Source organism: Aphelocoma coerulescens, chromosome 14 (assembly GCF_041296385.1).
Source record: "Aphelocoma coerulescens isolate FSJ_1873_10779 chromosome 14, UR_Acoe_1.0, whole genome shotgun sequence".
Taxonomy (NCBI): Eukaryota; Metazoa; Chordata; class Aves; order Passeriformes; family Corvidae; genus Aphelocoma; species Aphelocoma coerulescens.
This window is the reverse complement of record NC_091028.1, coordinates 5,127,715-5,144,309: the sequence shown is the minus strand read 5'-3', so window position 1 is coordinate 5,144,309 and position 16,595 is coordinate 5,127,715. Positions and strand designations below refer to the sequence as shown.

Here is a 16,595-nt window from a genome sequence, read left to right as displayed (position 1 = left end):
TCAACCCTATTTTTCTGATCCAGCACTGAGCAGGGATCTCCACTGGCAGCCACCATAACATTCACCCTGCATTTTCAGTATTAATTGTCCAGCAGCTACTGCCTTTGGTGATTTCTACTTCTTGTCTGGTGTTGGTTTCACGACACATTCAGCTCACTCAAACTAAATAAACTCTGTTCCCTCAAAAATGTCACAAAGCAATAATCTTGTTTCAAGCGTGATTCCTTAATTCAGAAGCTTGAGAATTCTTGTCCCTCAAAATTTCTAAATGTCGTGTAGGTTTGAGTCTCAAATTTCAGGTTTTTCATTGGAGTCGATATCATGACATTCCCAGGGGATAACTTTAAATCTCTTTCAAAGACCAGAAACAAATTTGGAGATCCACTTCCCTCTTTACAGTGGAGTATATCAGAAGAAAACCTGCTGAAGTGAATGGAGTTGCAGTGGTGAACTTCAAAGGGAAATCAGGGAGAATGGCAGACAGGATTTTAAGTGACTTCACCTTCAGAACAAACAACAAGATCCAGCCTGAATCAAGAGCATTTTCCAATGTAAGATTCATAAAGATTCATAAAGTTTAGGACATAATCATTTTGGACAGTAGTCAATGTACTTATACAGCCTCATTTATTGCCTAATCTTTCATTACTTGAGTTCTACAGTTCTTTATTAAAAAGAAAAAAACCCTCAAAACACAGTGACACCCTCAGAACTGAACCCCCAACTGATTTCAAAAAGAGCTGAAATATGTCAGAACTTGCCAAAAATCACAATGAATTGTGTAATAGAAAAGGACAGGACACAGGACCCATGGACCATCTTACTCTCTTTCCATCTCTACCTTGCTACACCAGTGATGAACAAACAGCGTCACCTTCTTGTCCTGACAGCAGTTACCAAGCCAAATTAATTAAATGCTAAATCCTGGATTTCTTGGCCAATGGCACAGAAAAACTGCTGACCTTCCTGGCACAGTGCACTTGGGGGCCAGGAATGAATACAGGAATTATTCATAACCAGTGCTTCAGAGGAAGGAAAGGCAAACCAGGCCCCAGCTCCCTGTCACAGCTCTGCCCAGTCCTGCTGGCTGGCTGGGCAGTTTGTTTAAATGTAGATTAGTTACGTTACAATTTCTATTCCTCTTCTAGAAAATGCATATGCATTTGCCCTGTATGACCAGAGGAAGATGAGACCATCCTATTGCAAACTAATCTGGTGCTGCGTACACACTTCTGCAGAGGAAAATAAATCACTGAAGTGTGACTTCTGTGTAATATAGATGTGTTGTTCCCCTTAAAGAACAGAAGTACAAACACTTCACATTCTGGGTGATCGAATGATACCCTTGAAAAAGAAAACTGCAGCAGAGGATATCCAACAGAACTAACTATGCTGAATGTTAAGTGCTGTTCCATCGAAATACAGGTAAAAGAACAGTTGCTTGGCAGCAAAAAATTCATTTTTAAAAAGGAAACTAAGATATCTTCTACAATTTTTAACAACATATTTTCTCACTTCTTATGACAAAGGATTTTTCAGAAGCTCAGACACCCATTTTTCTGATGTATTTCCTGTCCATCACAGATACCTTTCCTATTTTGACAGCGTAAAACTGATTACAAATGATGGACCTCTGACATCTATATATCTGTTATAAAGCAAACCAGGCAACCTCTCACATGTGCACTGCAAATACTGCTATTCCTTACACATTAATACAGGCAGGGATACATGTGAAGTTAACAACAAAAAAAGATATAATCTCTATGAGTACAGTGACCATTGCTGGCAAATCACATGTTGCTCCTAGAATACCAAAAGGCTTTAAATCAATATTCATAAAAGTGCCTCCTTTGCTGCTTTAAAATACACCTTTAAATAATCCAGACACAGAACCTGTAAATAAGTTCCATCTTCTTGCAGTCAGACAAATGACAACCTTGAATTACTTCCTTCTTCATTTTCCAACCCATCTATTTAATTTTGGTTTTCCTTTGTATCTTACGGAAACCTAACCTACTCCTACTGAGCTTTCATCCAAACTGAAGATAAGCAGTTTTTTGGGCTGACTCTTTGCTTAAGCTGATGATAAACTGAAAAGTGCAATTACAATGCCATCAGGTCTGGAAACAATATATGGTGATCAGAGGATTAAAACACTAAACTCTCCCAGTTTATCCAGAAGACAGCTAAGGGTTGGGCTGATCACCTTTGCAATTTTCTGTGGAAGATGTTTATATTAGCAGCTCTCACTGGGGCACCGAGGGGCACAATTTTCATATTTCCTGAATCCTGCAAGGTGTGTAGCTCTTAAAATACACTCCTTGGCTGAAAGGCTGGGGTGCCTAAAATCAGCTGTGAGCATAGAAAGAAGCAACTTTGATTTTGTCAACTGGAGGTCAAAGCAGTTTGATTAAGGAGTGCAATTATTATTTCCTCTTATCCTGCAAACAACAGAATTTACCAGAACACTTTGTCATCAACACATGTACTACAAACAATAGGAAATGAATCTATCTATCCATCACTGATAAACAGATGTAGTGCAGATATATTTTGTCTTGCTCATAATTACAATGCTCAGAAAATCCTCCCCTTTTGCACATGCCATTATTCCATTTGCCTCACTGAATTCTGTGCTTTGCTTGGAAATTAAATCAGGTCTTGAATTTGAAGCCAGGACAATATTGAATCCCAAATCTATCAAAAAGTGCTGTCTCCTTAACTGAGCAAAAATTTCCATTTTCCCCTCAAACTATTAATATAAAGATACAATCACAAGAAAGGAAAAAAAAAAAAAGCTGAGCCGGGCTTTAGAATATATCTCTTCGCTGAATAAGTGACAAAAAGTTAAAAGCAGTAATTTAGGAAACTTAAATGTGACAGTGTGTGATAGATGTGAGTTGGCAAGGCAAGAAAATGAGAAACATTAAAATCATATATTAGAATAGATCAAGCTCTACATACCAGTTTATGTCAGCAAATTTCTTTTGATATGTCAAGTCCCTATAGTGCTGGGATTCAAGTATACTTTGAAGATGTATTTTAAAAGGAATATATTTATGTTTAGAAACTTAATAAGATCGTGTGTGTATTGGAAGACAAAGAAAAATAAAATTGAATGTAATATTGTTAAGTTCACTGCAAGGTTTCCCACTGTGTGGCATTTCTAATGTTTTTCATGTTCTTCAGAACATTTCAGATTCTTTTACTGATAGAGTCCTCTGCTTTCCCAGGTACCAAACAGAATGATGTAAAAGGCCATATGGGATTTTATCCCCAACCACTGCCTATCAAAAATTATACCCAGTCAGTGAATTGCAGCTTGGTCAAAGGACATCAAGCAAATTGAATTCAGGCATGCACCAGCTCCCCCAGGATGCTGTCAAAGGCTTTGTCACTACCAGCAGGGGAACAAAAGCCATGTTCTAGTCAACACTGAGCCAGACATTTGCAGGCGGGCTGAATCCTTCTCCCTAGCTACAATCCATAATATCACTGAACAGAAGGTCACTCAGTTATAAATAAATAGATTTGTACATTGAATCCTTGCCACCACTCCATTTTAAATACCACAGTGTGGACTAGCAATTAGACGTAATAGCAATGATTCTGCATCTGAGCTGCTCTCATTGAAATCAGAACAAGGACTGTTTGCATATTTTCACACATCAACATCACTGTGGGGGGTGCCTTCTTGGTACCAGTCATGCAGACCAAATTAAAGGAAGGATGGATCACGAGCAGAAACTTGGTAGTCCCAAGTCTGAAAAAGAAAAGGAGAGTAAAGTGCTGTCAGTCACGTGCAGCTGAGTTTCTCCAGCAGCATCAGGGCAGAAATACAATCCTGGTGTTCCAGCTAGAGAGAGATGCCTCTGCCAGTAGAAAGAGGCTCCAGAATGTGTGTCTGCTCTGTACAAGGACTATTTACAGCACCAGTGGTGCCTCCAAGATGTGTGATAAGATGCAGACAAACAGGGAAGCACAATACAGTGAATGAGATGATCATTCCCCTAACACAGCACAGGAGGTTGGCAGCTGGAGCCGGAGAACTCATTTTATTGACCACTACTGAGCTGCTTGTGTTTTGGAGGGTATTTGGCATCCCAGGAAAGAGTAAAACACTGGCAAACACCTCACCCAGCCCTAGTATGGCACCAACCAGATCCAAGGGATGCAGGTGCTCCCAGATGGAGGCTGTGCCTCGATGGCACACAGTGGCACCAGCAGTGTTTTCACACAGCTCTCCAGCCTTCTGCATCTTTAGCTGTGGCACATCATCAGGTGTGATCACATGTTTGCATTCATGGAAAGATTATTGTATTCCCTCTTTTCTCTTTCCCTTTAAATGAAGGGCTCTATTCCCCTGTTGGCACTACACAAATAAACCTCCTGCTGGTACACAAGAAGGTTTATCGTTTACATGGGCATGCAGAAAATCAGGGATGGTGTGAAATGGCTTTCTTCCTCCTGCCTGTGAACAGATCCACATAAAGCCATTCGAAAGACTGATGTTGGATAGCAATAGGGAAAGGCACAAATGCTTAAATGATTCTGAATCAAAGGTGAGCCAAAGGTAAATAGCATCTAGAATGACAGGGTGGACCATATACTCCCTCAGCAGCCACCCAGACCCAGCTGCATCTCCAAAACCATCAACACAAGTGCCTGTGGACTCTGCCAGGAAGCCAGATGCCATTTTTTGGAAAACTGTGTTCTATAGCTTGGCATCTGGTAATTGTGATGTCCAGCCAGAAACTGTGAGGGGAGGAAAATATATTTTCTTCAGTAAACATTACTTCAGTGAACAACAAGCAACTGATCACCCCCATTTAAAAATGTCACTCTAAAGACAGAAACATAAAAAGGCAGGAGGAAAGAAAAAAAAACCATAACACCAACCAACCCACAGAGACTTTATTAACACGCACGCAACAAGAAATATTTCCTTGCACAAAGAATATTATAAACTCAAGCTTTCATTTATGAGCTCTCATAAATGATACATTTTTAGGAAGGTTTTTCTCAAGCATCTGTAGAATTTGTTCAGTTCTTTGTTTTCATCCAAACACTCTACTGGCAGTAAGGGAGAAGGTTATGAGACAGTTCTGCTTACCACTTTCATGGACCATCACCTCCCCCTGCCAACCCCTCCCCAGCTTTGATCTAAAAATGTTGCAATCAGCAGACCACTAGGAAGCCTTCCAAACTCCACAGTTGGATAACAACCAACCCTCCCTCATCTGCTGCATTTTGGAATCTCACACAGTTCAGGAGACCAGGCTTTTTCTGTGGTGTGGCTGGAAATCAGACAATTCTATGCAAAAAGCTAAAGGGCAGATTCTCTTCTGCAAGAGTTTCACCAACTGAAAAATTAGCCTATTTCTAAGTCTGAAAGCAAGCCTAGAGTTACCAATAATCCTTTACTGCAAATGAAGTGTTCCTCAGTGTATTCCACCACCACAGGCTCACAACAAGCCTTCATCCATCATGGATAAATGATAAAAATTAGATTATCATAAAATTTTCCTACAAACTCCATCAACAGTGAATCTCAGATTTGCTTATAATAACTTCCAACTGCAACCATAATATTCAAATTTAGGTTAAAAAATAAATCTTACTACACTCTCACTGGGAATGCACTCCCTGCAAAGCAGTCAAAACCTTGAACAACTAACAGGTATTGTCTCATGTTTAATCAATATATTTCTGTGAGTTTTAAGAGCAAAACTGTAGCTCTGGCATCAGCACTGTGCAACATCAAAATCTGCTCTGTCTCAGGAGCAGACTGTCAATTGGGCTAAAATCAGTGCCATCATTTTATTTCCAGTGGTGGTCTAGCAAGCAGAAAAGCAACCTAAGCCAGCTCTGCTTCTAGTGCGTGTTGTTCTCGAGTCACCTTGGCTTAATAAAGCACCTGCATGGAAGAGGAGTCCAGGGTCAGCCTCCCCCATCTGGGAGGAAGGACACTGATTTCTGCTGCAACTCCTAAGCCCTGAAGGGCAAATGGCTGCACTGCCTCTCTTGCCCTCATGCACCACAAGATTTCTCAAGATCAGAATGTAAATCATCTTCCATCTTTTCTTTCCTACATGACATTTAAAATCTTCGTTCAAAGCATTACAGAAAGTCTTGTTGATCTTTTCAGTCTTTGAATCAAGCAAGGATATTTCCAGTTATAAATATTTCTGTCTAAAATATTTTAAATAAACACATCAGATCAGTAAGACTAGCCCTTCATAAATTTATTAGAGTATGAACCATGTTCTCCTTAATTTGAAAAAAATTATGAAAATTCTTTTATGATCTTTCTGCATTTTCCACACAGCGTGCTGCACTTGCATTCAAAAAGAAATCTGTATATCACCTCTGTAAAATATGAAAGATTTAGAAGACACAGATATCCTTTAAACTGGGACTGCAGCTCGTGTCATTTCTTGTACAGACAGAGTCAAACTGCACCCTGAGAAACTCTTAAAATTATTAAAACTTATCAAAATATATCAGACTGCCATATAAGGGTATTTTTATACGTAGGGTTTCACAAATTGTTCAGAAACAACAGCTGGCATCACACTGGAGCCTGGTATACACCCACACATACAGAGGTTGCAGAACAGCAAATGCCACCAAACACTTATGCCACCAGCAACCAGGTAAGTACAGATCTTAGAGTGAAGCCTAACACAGGACACCAGGTTTAACTCAAAGACCTCTTATTGCTCAGTTATTGAGAAATAAAACTGAATTTAAGCATTCATCTCACTCCAAGTGTGAGAGTTCTAGTTCTGTCATTTGTAATGAAGTCGCCTAACAAGGGATAAAAGATTATTGGCAGGAAAAGACAACTGCAGTGCATTAAAAGCAGATTAAGGTTGTAAGAAAAAGCAGTGGCAGGAAGAAAATTCACAGTTAAAGGGAAAAGGCTCCATATGTCTTCTAACACCGAGATACAATTGGGGGCACTGAGGAAGTCATTAAGGAGAGACCCCATTGTGTGCTGGAATTACGAGACATATGGCATGTTTCCCCTAAACTGTGGATTTTCTTGATTATCTACCGTCAGCACACAATTCTAATGTTTTTCAAAAACCAGTTTTTAAAGAGGGAAAACAATAACCTACAGCTACACTAGAAGTAGCTTGCTTGTGCAAGGAGCACGATATTGTCTGCCTACCTCCCTGAGACAAACCAAGCATGGGAAGATTTGATAGTATCCACGGAACACGTGTGGTAGCAGAGTTTAAGCCAGGAAATGAAAGAGCAATAACAAATTTTACTCTATTCACACTTCCCATCTAATTTAGGGACAACATCCAAGTTTTAAGGAGGCTGTGGAGGTAAAAATCCCTGATGGTGAAGCTATTCTCACCTGTCTGGTAGTAGCTGGTGACACAGGCTAACTTGAAAGGGAACCAAAGCTTATTGTAACATTTGAATTGGTCACCTAAACCCCAACTACTCTCTAGGAAATGCTGGAAACATCCCCTGCCCTCAAATGCTGACATAATCACTTAGAAAAAAATAAAATTCTGTGCCCAGGAGAGGCACATCTATTAAATAACCCTCTAGTCTTTCAGAGAGTTGGATCTCCCAACTCAAGCCACATCAATTTATCCAGGGAGCTCAGTGTTTGCACTACAACCCCAAATGTGTAAGGGGTTATCTCACATGGAGCAAACACGTGCTGTGGTAAAACAGGTGCTCAGCCACCGTTTGGGGACTCCTCTGGATTCAGTGTTTGAACATGGGGATTGTGCCACATATCCCAGTAAGAGCACATGGTGAGGATACCTGGGATGGGGATGGCCCACCCATGGCAAACAGCCTGGTTAGCAACACCCAATAAAATCAGAAGTCGTAGCTGAATTAATGAATATGTCCAAAACAATTGTCCATTAATACAATATACCTCATGTCATCATATCTTTTTGTGTATGAATCCCTTTTACAGCATTTATTATTTTCTACTCATTTTGGCAAAATCTACTTTCATATATTCCACTAATACTGCATTAATAATCTTTTAGCACCATTTTAATTTTTAAGCAAATTAACATAATGAACTACACTTGAAAACTATTCACAATTTTATTAAGATATTTATTTCAATTTGGTAATTAATTCATAATAAGTCTACAAAAAATCTATTAAAAAAAACTTTTCTTACTGCAAATAATCTTGCTGAAGTCAAAGGTTCACTCTAAGGACTGAGTCACTGTAAAGATCTGACCTGAGGATGAAAACCAGTATTTCAGACTTTAAACCAGTCATAGTCTGTGGCACAGGAGCCTTCAAATATTGGTGCAGCCTCCCACATGGCATGTCAGACCTCCCTAAGGCAATCACACTACCAGAATAACTTCCAGCCCCTCAACATAGAGGCTGAAATGCTGATCTAACTTTTTTTTGCTGTATGACTAATGCCAAGTTGGCTTCTAGAGAGGCACTGCTGATCCAAGCAGAATTATCATGTTTTAACTGAATTTGAGCTAAACTTCTCCCATGCCTTTGAAAAGCTGTCTCTGTGTGAGAGTTTCTCCTCTTTCAGGTGTGTGTGAAGCTGGGGCATGGTCCGAGTCCAGCACCCCCTGACCAGGTTCTTTGAAGCTGTTCCACACATGGAAGGTGTAAAGTTCAGTATCACTTGTACTCACTTGATGCTACACAGCACTTTGGTTGAAGCCAGTTCAAAACCCTCCAAAATCCTTGTTAAATGCTGAGGTTTTATACTCTTTGTCGGCCTGAACTACTTATTCACTCTCCCCACGCCGGTCTGGCCATCTCAGGGAGGAACAGTTCCACCTCCTGCTCTCACCCAGCTGTGCAGAGCTAAAAGAAAAACACTTTTTAGCAGCTCCTGTGTGACAGCTGTGGTCAGTCACGCCCTGCTTTGTTCTCCAAGTTCCATGGGCACCTAAACCCTGCACATCCCCTCCCAGCATCCTTCCCTCGTAGGGTTTTTATTCAGTGAGTCACAGTAACACCCAGAGGGTTTAGTCAGTGAGAGGCAGTAAACAAATGTTACTTTTGATGTCTTATTAACATTTACCAGATGTTAATTTAAGGTGACATGAGAAGTTGATAGAAAATTTTGATCATCATTTCTTTGGGAGGTCAAAAGTGGCCTGAAAAGCCTCTCAAGAAAAACCTTTCTTTTCATGTAATCATCTATGCACACCTTAATTTAGAAATGTCAAGTGCATTATGCTTTTTTTCCATGGTTTTGCTAAGGACACCTTGGAGAACTCAAATCTAGGAGACGAAAATTTTCTTATCTTTACCAGGTTTTAAAATAGCATAAAAGAGCCTGCAAAGTGACTTTATACCATCTCATTGTAAAAAGCTTATTGGGGAAAAAACAAAGAAAAGAAAAAAAAAAAGGAAAAAAAAAGCCCCAGAAAAACACAGGTTCTGATTCTTTAACCATACCGAAAAAATCTCCTTCTCAAATGGAACCACAAGATTCAGTTTTTAGTTACTGATATCTCACAGTCCTATTTGTTCTTTAAATGTAACTATTTTCAAGGATAAATACAATGAAACACAGTACTTTATAAGAAAAACAGAATAAAAACTTTGCAAATAAATCTTGGATCTTCAACATTATGAGGGAACAAAAGAATCAACACCTCCCCTTCTCTCTCCTTGGGAACACACATCTCTGTTCCCGAGATAAGCCCGAATAAGAATTACTGTTCTGAAATCCCTGTAACTTGGTGGCAGTTTTGACTTGGATTCACACATTTGTGAAGTCATCAGACTCCTGCAAACGCTGCATGTAATTAGCAGGATTTAAAGCAGCTTAAACTCCACACCCACAGAATCCTTCTGAGTCTTCACATGTATAGAGCAATACAGCTATCAAATCACATCACAAATCCTCTGGAGGTGGCTGTATCACATCACAAAAGGAAATCTTATGGGAAAGTAAGACTGAAAGAAAGATTTTGTTTGTTTGTCCCACAAAACATTATGAAAAGGATAAAATGAGCTTTTTAAGTAAGGACAAGATTGATGATAATTGCCCAGAAGAAGGTATCTGTAAGCAACGCTGACCAAGAGGGGAAATTAAGAAAACCACAAGCCTATGTTTATGGTAATTTCTTCTCTAAATGTAATGTCTTAACAAAGCATTAATTTGTCATATAACTGACATTCTGATGACATCTTTCACTAGGGACTTGAACTCCAACCAAAATGTGTGGTCACTTTTTACTGTTTCTTTCTTTTTCTTATTTGAAGGCTCACTTTCTCCACCCCAGCAATAAGAGTCCCAAGGCATTGTTCTCTCTCTGTTAGCTGCAACAGTGCTGGTGTAAAAAAAAAACCATATTAACTTCTTAATGAATCTTGAAGCCCATAACTTAGGTAATGCAATAATGACAATTGATGGTAACATAGACAAAGTAACATCACAATATTAAAAGCCAATTCCTATAAACTACCATTTTCTCCATTTCTTTAAGTACCTGATAATATAGAAATTTGGGGGTTTGTTAAGTGGCTTTTTTCATATGAAAAGTGTTGAAGTGTTCAAAAATTTGTGGAACGGAGTGAAATGATTTGATATTCATCTCGCTGCTTTCAGTACCCGTCTCAGAAGGTCATGATATAAACCAGCAACTCCAATCCAATGAGATACAGAAATTTGTCTCCTGAGCCCAATCAAGGATCTGAAAAGCAGCTTCAAAGATATTCTTGAGCTGAAGACCCTTACTTACTTTATTAAAAGGAAGAGAAAAAAAAATTCCAAACTTTTGAGTTTGAATGGTAGGTGGGGGTGGAAAAAAAGGCAGAGGTTAAATGAACTAGTGCAATACTCTTTTTCTATGACAATTTTAAGTCCAGTCATCACAGTACGAATGGCAAGAAAAACCCCCCAAAACCATCCTTTAACTGTTTGTAAGTCACTAATTAATAAGTGATTGAAGGGTAAGGGTAAATCTGGGGATAAAAAAAGTGTTTAAAAGCCTGGTACTGCTTGAGTAGCAACAACAGGTGAGAAGAGATAATGTTTTGTCTCCCAATGACACAAATAGGCTTAGATATTTCTTTTTTTACCCCTTTTTTTAAGCATCAGAATGACACATCTCAAGACAGATATACAAAATGTGCAAGTTCAACTCAATGATAACAGCTGTTCTCAAGCTGAAGATACTGAAGGATAACAAAACTGAAAACAGGTTAGAAACTGCAAGTAGAGCTGCCACAGGATTTACTGTAAGGTTTCTCTCTAACACCATATTTACTAAATGTAGTTTTCTTTACATATTTATTTAAGGACACTGTACCATAGAAATAAAGCAACAACTACACCCTTGAAAAAAAAAACAAACCAAACAACTTACCACTTTACTTTTAGGTCATAAAATGTCTGGACTGGAGGAGGTGAGTCCAGCTATTTGCACTTCCATTAAACTAAATAAATCAGAAGAGATCTTGCCTGCTGTTGAATTTCCTCAAGTCTTCAGTGCTCTTTCTCCTGACCTTTTCTTAAGCTCACCTGACTTCCTAAACAACCTTGTGCTGAAATTAATATCTAGTAACAAATCTCTGAAAAACTGGAAAAAGATAAAAGCAACCATTTCTCTGAAAAGCTGGGGCAAGAGTTCAAAGGGAGCAGGAGACAAATAAGCTCCTGCTCAGACAAGGTGCTCTTGATTATCATCAGACAATGGCAGCAGCCTCTTCTGATAAGCCACACCTGAATGCAGGCTTATCTGTTTGCAAGTGTAATCTCTTCCAAAACCTTTTTCCCACAGACAGAAAACCAGCAATGTGTCTCTCATGGTTGGATATCAGGAGAAACAGATGCCCACACACACACACAGATCCACAAGTTAACCTTAAATTCTGATACTTGTGTGTCTTTTCCACTAGGAATTTCCAAAGCACAGGAAAATCACAGCATTTTGGTCTTGGCAGGACAGAATTGGAGAGATAAACTAAGAGAAAAAGGGACAGAGGGAGAACTGGGTTAAGTCAAAGTGACGCAAAAGTTTCCTGTCTTGAATAAACACATTTCACTCATTGATGTTATCCCACCCTTGGAAAGAAAATTTTCAAATATTTTCATCAGTAATATTTTATGGAGCAGAGTATCCATGTCCATGGTCACATCCCATGACTTCATCCAGCAATAAAACAGTCCTCTGTTTCCCTCTTAAAATCTGAATTGAATTTCTCCCATTGAAAACTGCGAACCCACATTTTTACCCAATATTCAATAACTATAGGCAATCTGATCTTGGAATGCCATGCTCCCTGGGACTAAACATCTCATAACTGAAGTAAAAGGATATTTCAATATTAAAAAGGGTTTGCTCATTCAGAATCTTAGAATTAGAACAATTGATGTTTTCGCTTGTCCAATTACGTTATTCAAAAAATATTAAAAAATCATCTGTAATTTTGAAACTTCTTGTGCCTTCATTCCTCATTTCCTCTCCAGGTCTCCTGCCTTTCTATGACAGATGTTGCCATTTCTGAGGAGAGGGGAGTCTGCAGTACTCATAAACCAGCTCTGTGACTTCAGGCTGGGGTAGCAAAGACAAACTAAATCCGTGAGAGACAAGGTGAGAGCAGTAACCATTCCACACACCTGCTTTTCACTCTGCTGCCAAGTGTCTGGCAGAGCCCAAAGGCTGTAAAATACAGGGATTATTTCTTAGCAAAAGCATCTGTCTCAGCTAAGACACCTTTTTAGAGGAATGACAAAATAGACTTTGGCATTTATAAACCCAACACATGTATGAATGCCTAAAGTTCAAGTGGAAAAAGCCACCAAGCTGGGCTGGCCACATTAGGAACTCAACATACAGGAGCTCTTTTTCTAACAGGGAAAAAAACCCGTGTATCACGAGTAGCCTCTGTGTGTGGCTATTGACTAGTTGACAAAACAGGCTAAAAATCAATAGCATTTTCTATGGGAAGTTAGATAACTTCCCAATAGTATAAAGCAAGGGTCTGCTGAGGAATAGATGTCATCTCTGTTGATGGCTTAACTGCAAATTTTTCATTTATTTATTTCTGCTTCTTGAAGAGCTCGCTAAGTTCAGTCCTGGTACAAGCACTCCAGGGAATAAAAGGAAATAGTATTCCCATATAAAAAGAAAAAGGGAAGCCTCAAGCCATGGGCCATGCTGAACACTCAGCAATTCACTCGCTGTAAATACCAGAAAAATTACCTAAAACCTTTGAGAAACATTTACTGGTGCAAAATTGATCTGATGACATAAAGGGAACGGGCTCCCAGAGTGAAATCTTAGCACGTCCTGTTTCCCATAGGATTGAAATCCTGTTATGCTTCGCTTCTTGTTATGGGCAAAATGGAAAGCACCTTATAAGCTACTAACAAAATAGTGGTTGTCATCCCATTTCTGTACACAGTCTGCTCATGACAATGACAAATTTCAACAGATAGCTAAGAAGGGGAAAAAAACCCAAACCTAGTTTGGCTGGCAAGATTTAAAATGTTTAAACCAAGATTTAGAAGAGGTAGGTACAGTCTGGAAAACAGCCTCCTCTGTAAGGGAGGGTTGGGGGGGTGGGTGTCTTTCTGCTGCAAACAGGTCACAAATATTAGTCAGGTGCCTTTTTTACTTTCCAAACAACCAACTGGAAAATTGCCTTGTGCATTCATATACTCACATGCAGCTCATATTACTAAAAATAGATTACAGATTTTTTTCCAACATGAAATGGGCATTTGGAGGAGGGGGTTAATTTAAAAGTTATAATAAACATGCGGCATCTCTTTGTCAATACCCATTATCCTACTTTTGCTATCTAACAAATAGTTATAAGCATTTTTGAGAGAAAAGTGGATCATTTTCCTTTCTTATTAGCACATACTTTACCCTTTGTCATGGTTTAATTTGAATACAACTGCAAATTTAAAAGTATTTTATTTTTACTGCAGCAAAAGTAATTAAATCAATGTTGTATTTGTGGAGCTGCTTTAAAGTATTAAAGTAACTTGATCCCAAATGAACTTAAAATTTTAATTCATTTTACCTTATGCTGGCTGTGGAAGAAGTCAAATTTTTAAATGCAATATGACATATGGCTGTTCATTATTTATACATTCTGTAGCAGACTATAAATTTTACTTTGGACATATATCGAAGCACTGAAACCATTTCAGTTGCAAACACATAAATCATAGTTACAGTTATTAGTCTAAATGTAATGCCACCCAGGTTCTAGATCAAAACCTTTAAAATCCATTATAATTGACATCTGCTGCATAACTTATGTCTGATTTTATTAAAGGGACTCATTATTATTTATATCTTTGAAACATTATATTCATAGCTGTGTAACCAGTTAAATGTGAAAGATTTGAGGAAAGGAGGGCAAAAGAAGGGAGCAATAGTCTATAAACCAGAAAGAATAAGGCTACAGCAGAGGACAAAATGTGCTGCAATGGAATTACCTAATCCAAGGTATGGATTAGCCAGCCTGCACTAGCAACCTCTGGGACAAATGAAGTGGGAATTCTGTTTTAGTCAACTCACACCTCAGTGAGAAGGCTGCAAACCAAACTGCATCCCCCCTGCTACAGATTGCTTTCCAAGAGGGGAGGGGGAAAGGCTTCAGACAGCTCCTATAGCTTGAAAAATCACTGAAACAAAACAGAAAGGTCTGCGAGGCCCTTATAGATTTATTAGGAGGCTTTTTGCTGATGAACTGTTTCCTTTGTGCAGTCGGGATGAGAAGGGCACTCTGGCATCTACACCCTGTAAACATGGGCAAGTCCTTGGCTTTTATTCCATTTCCAGACTGGCTGAGCCTCAAAGCTAGGAGCCTGTCTCTCCTGGACCATGGAGGCTTTATCATTCTCTTCCTCTTTTTTCCTTTTGTGTTCATGATTGGCTTTTACTTGGCTCTAAAACATAGCCAGAAGAAATAAATGCCAGAGCAGCTATGTCAGTTAGATGTCTGCTGAGGACCTGACACTGCTGTCCCTAAAATCGATGGCAAGACTTCAAAAGACAAAGGATAGACTTTCAGGTGGTTTGAAGCTTTCAGTGAAGGAAACCAATCTCTGAAATGCTGTAAATTAACTACACATGAGTAATCTACACTTCCCCATCAGGGACAGGGAAGTCCTTGGAAAGGAACCCAGGGCGACCCTGGGTGGGCACCAAAACACTTTTTGATGGATTTCCCTGGAACAATAGAGGTCTTTATCTCCCAGTCCACCTCAGCCTTGCCTACTTTTAAACTATATTTAAGCTATATTGCTACATTACACTTCCATTTATATTATGCTTATATTACTTCTAAATATATATTTAACTATGCTTCAACACCACTTTACCTCCTTCTCATTAGCTGAAGAGAAAAATAATTGAGAAAATGAATATTACTCTCTGTATCTAGCTTTAGTTTCACACTGGTATGCAAGAAAAGGTGATGATAAAAGCAAAGGCAGCATTTGGAGTACGGTAGAGCTGGTGACCGCAGAGTTTGGGATCTTCCTTGAGTTATATTTTGAGTTTGTCATACTTTGCCTTCATACAATAAATGTAATTTCTGGAGATGCTGTGCATATTTCGGTGACTGCTGAACTTAACCAGCACTTATTTTATTTATCCTTTAATGCTTAATATTTTACTTAAAGTTTTATAACCTTTAAGTTAAACTTAAAGTTTTATAACCTGAGCCAGAGAGAGATCTGAGCTTAGGAGGAGGATGCCCAGTTGGTTATAGTAGTACCAGGAGCAGATTAAGCTGTAGCTGTAAGAATACAGGAAATGCTGTCTTCTATTACAAGTACAAACTGCATGGACTCATCTTGTGGTGGGCCTAGACAAATTTTGTGTATTGAAATCAAGAAAAACTTCAGGAATAGGAGTAAGAAATTAGCTTCACTTGCCTAAAAACACAAGAAAATATTATATCTCAAACTTATATTTTCAATGTAAAGTAGAAGAGAAAGATGTTCCTAATACAGATTTTGTGAGTAGGAAATGCTAAAAAATAAATCTTGAAATCCATCAGTAGTTTAACAGTAAGAATCATCACTTGAAAATAAATGCAATGAATGTTGAGAGTTTTTCCTTAGGTTTAATCCCATCATACAGAATTGCTTAATGAAAATTACACCTTTTCTTCTGAGTAAAAAACCTGTACCTTTTGTAGAATCCTTTTCGTTAAACATATTGTCTATTCTCAAGTTTCACACCAAGCTCTTTTATGTTTTCCTTTGTCCCAATATGCTCACGTTGGTTTCTATTTAAATAATCTTCATATTTCACATAAAGGAAAGTTCAAGCGTTGACATAAAGCACGTGAGGAACTGGCCACCTAGACCTTGAATCTGGATAATTTGTAAATCTGCTTGTGTAGGCTGGCAGTAATAATAAAAACTCATTAATCATGTAAGGCTGTGGTACACACTCCTCTACAATAGCCCTGCAGCATTTCTTCGCTGTGGGGACAATATGCTTCATAAACTCAAATTAGTGAGCTGCAAAAGCTAATTGAATGCACGTGTGATGCTTTGCCTGGGGATAACACACACCCAAAAGTCAAGTGATCTTCCAGTTTTATTACTTGGTTAAGAGCAGCTGACAGGCTCC

At 38.8% G+C, this 16,595-nt stretch overlaps 2 long non-coding RNA genes across 4 annotated transcripts in view; both read right to left on the bottom strand.

Moving 5' to 3' along the window:
* Nucleotides 1–16,595, bottom strand: part of LOC138118550 (uncharacterized) — a 219,774-nt gene that overhangs the window by 58,991 nt on the left and 144,188 nt on the right. The gene's annotated exons all lie outside the window — the stretch shown is intronic.
* LOC138118552 (uncharacterized) lies at nt 691–11,635 on the bottom strand. 2 transcript variants are annotated; one of them, XR_011155208.1, is made up of 3 exons: nt 11,355–11,635; nt 8,661–8,835; nt 691–3,766 (listed from the first exon to the last, which is right to left on the bottom strand). It is a non-coding gene; the product is annotated as an uncharacterized lncRNA (long non-coding RNA). The 2 variants fall into 2 exon arrangements; XR_011155207.1 differs by lacking the exon at nt 691–3,766 and adding an exon at nt 8,130–8,236.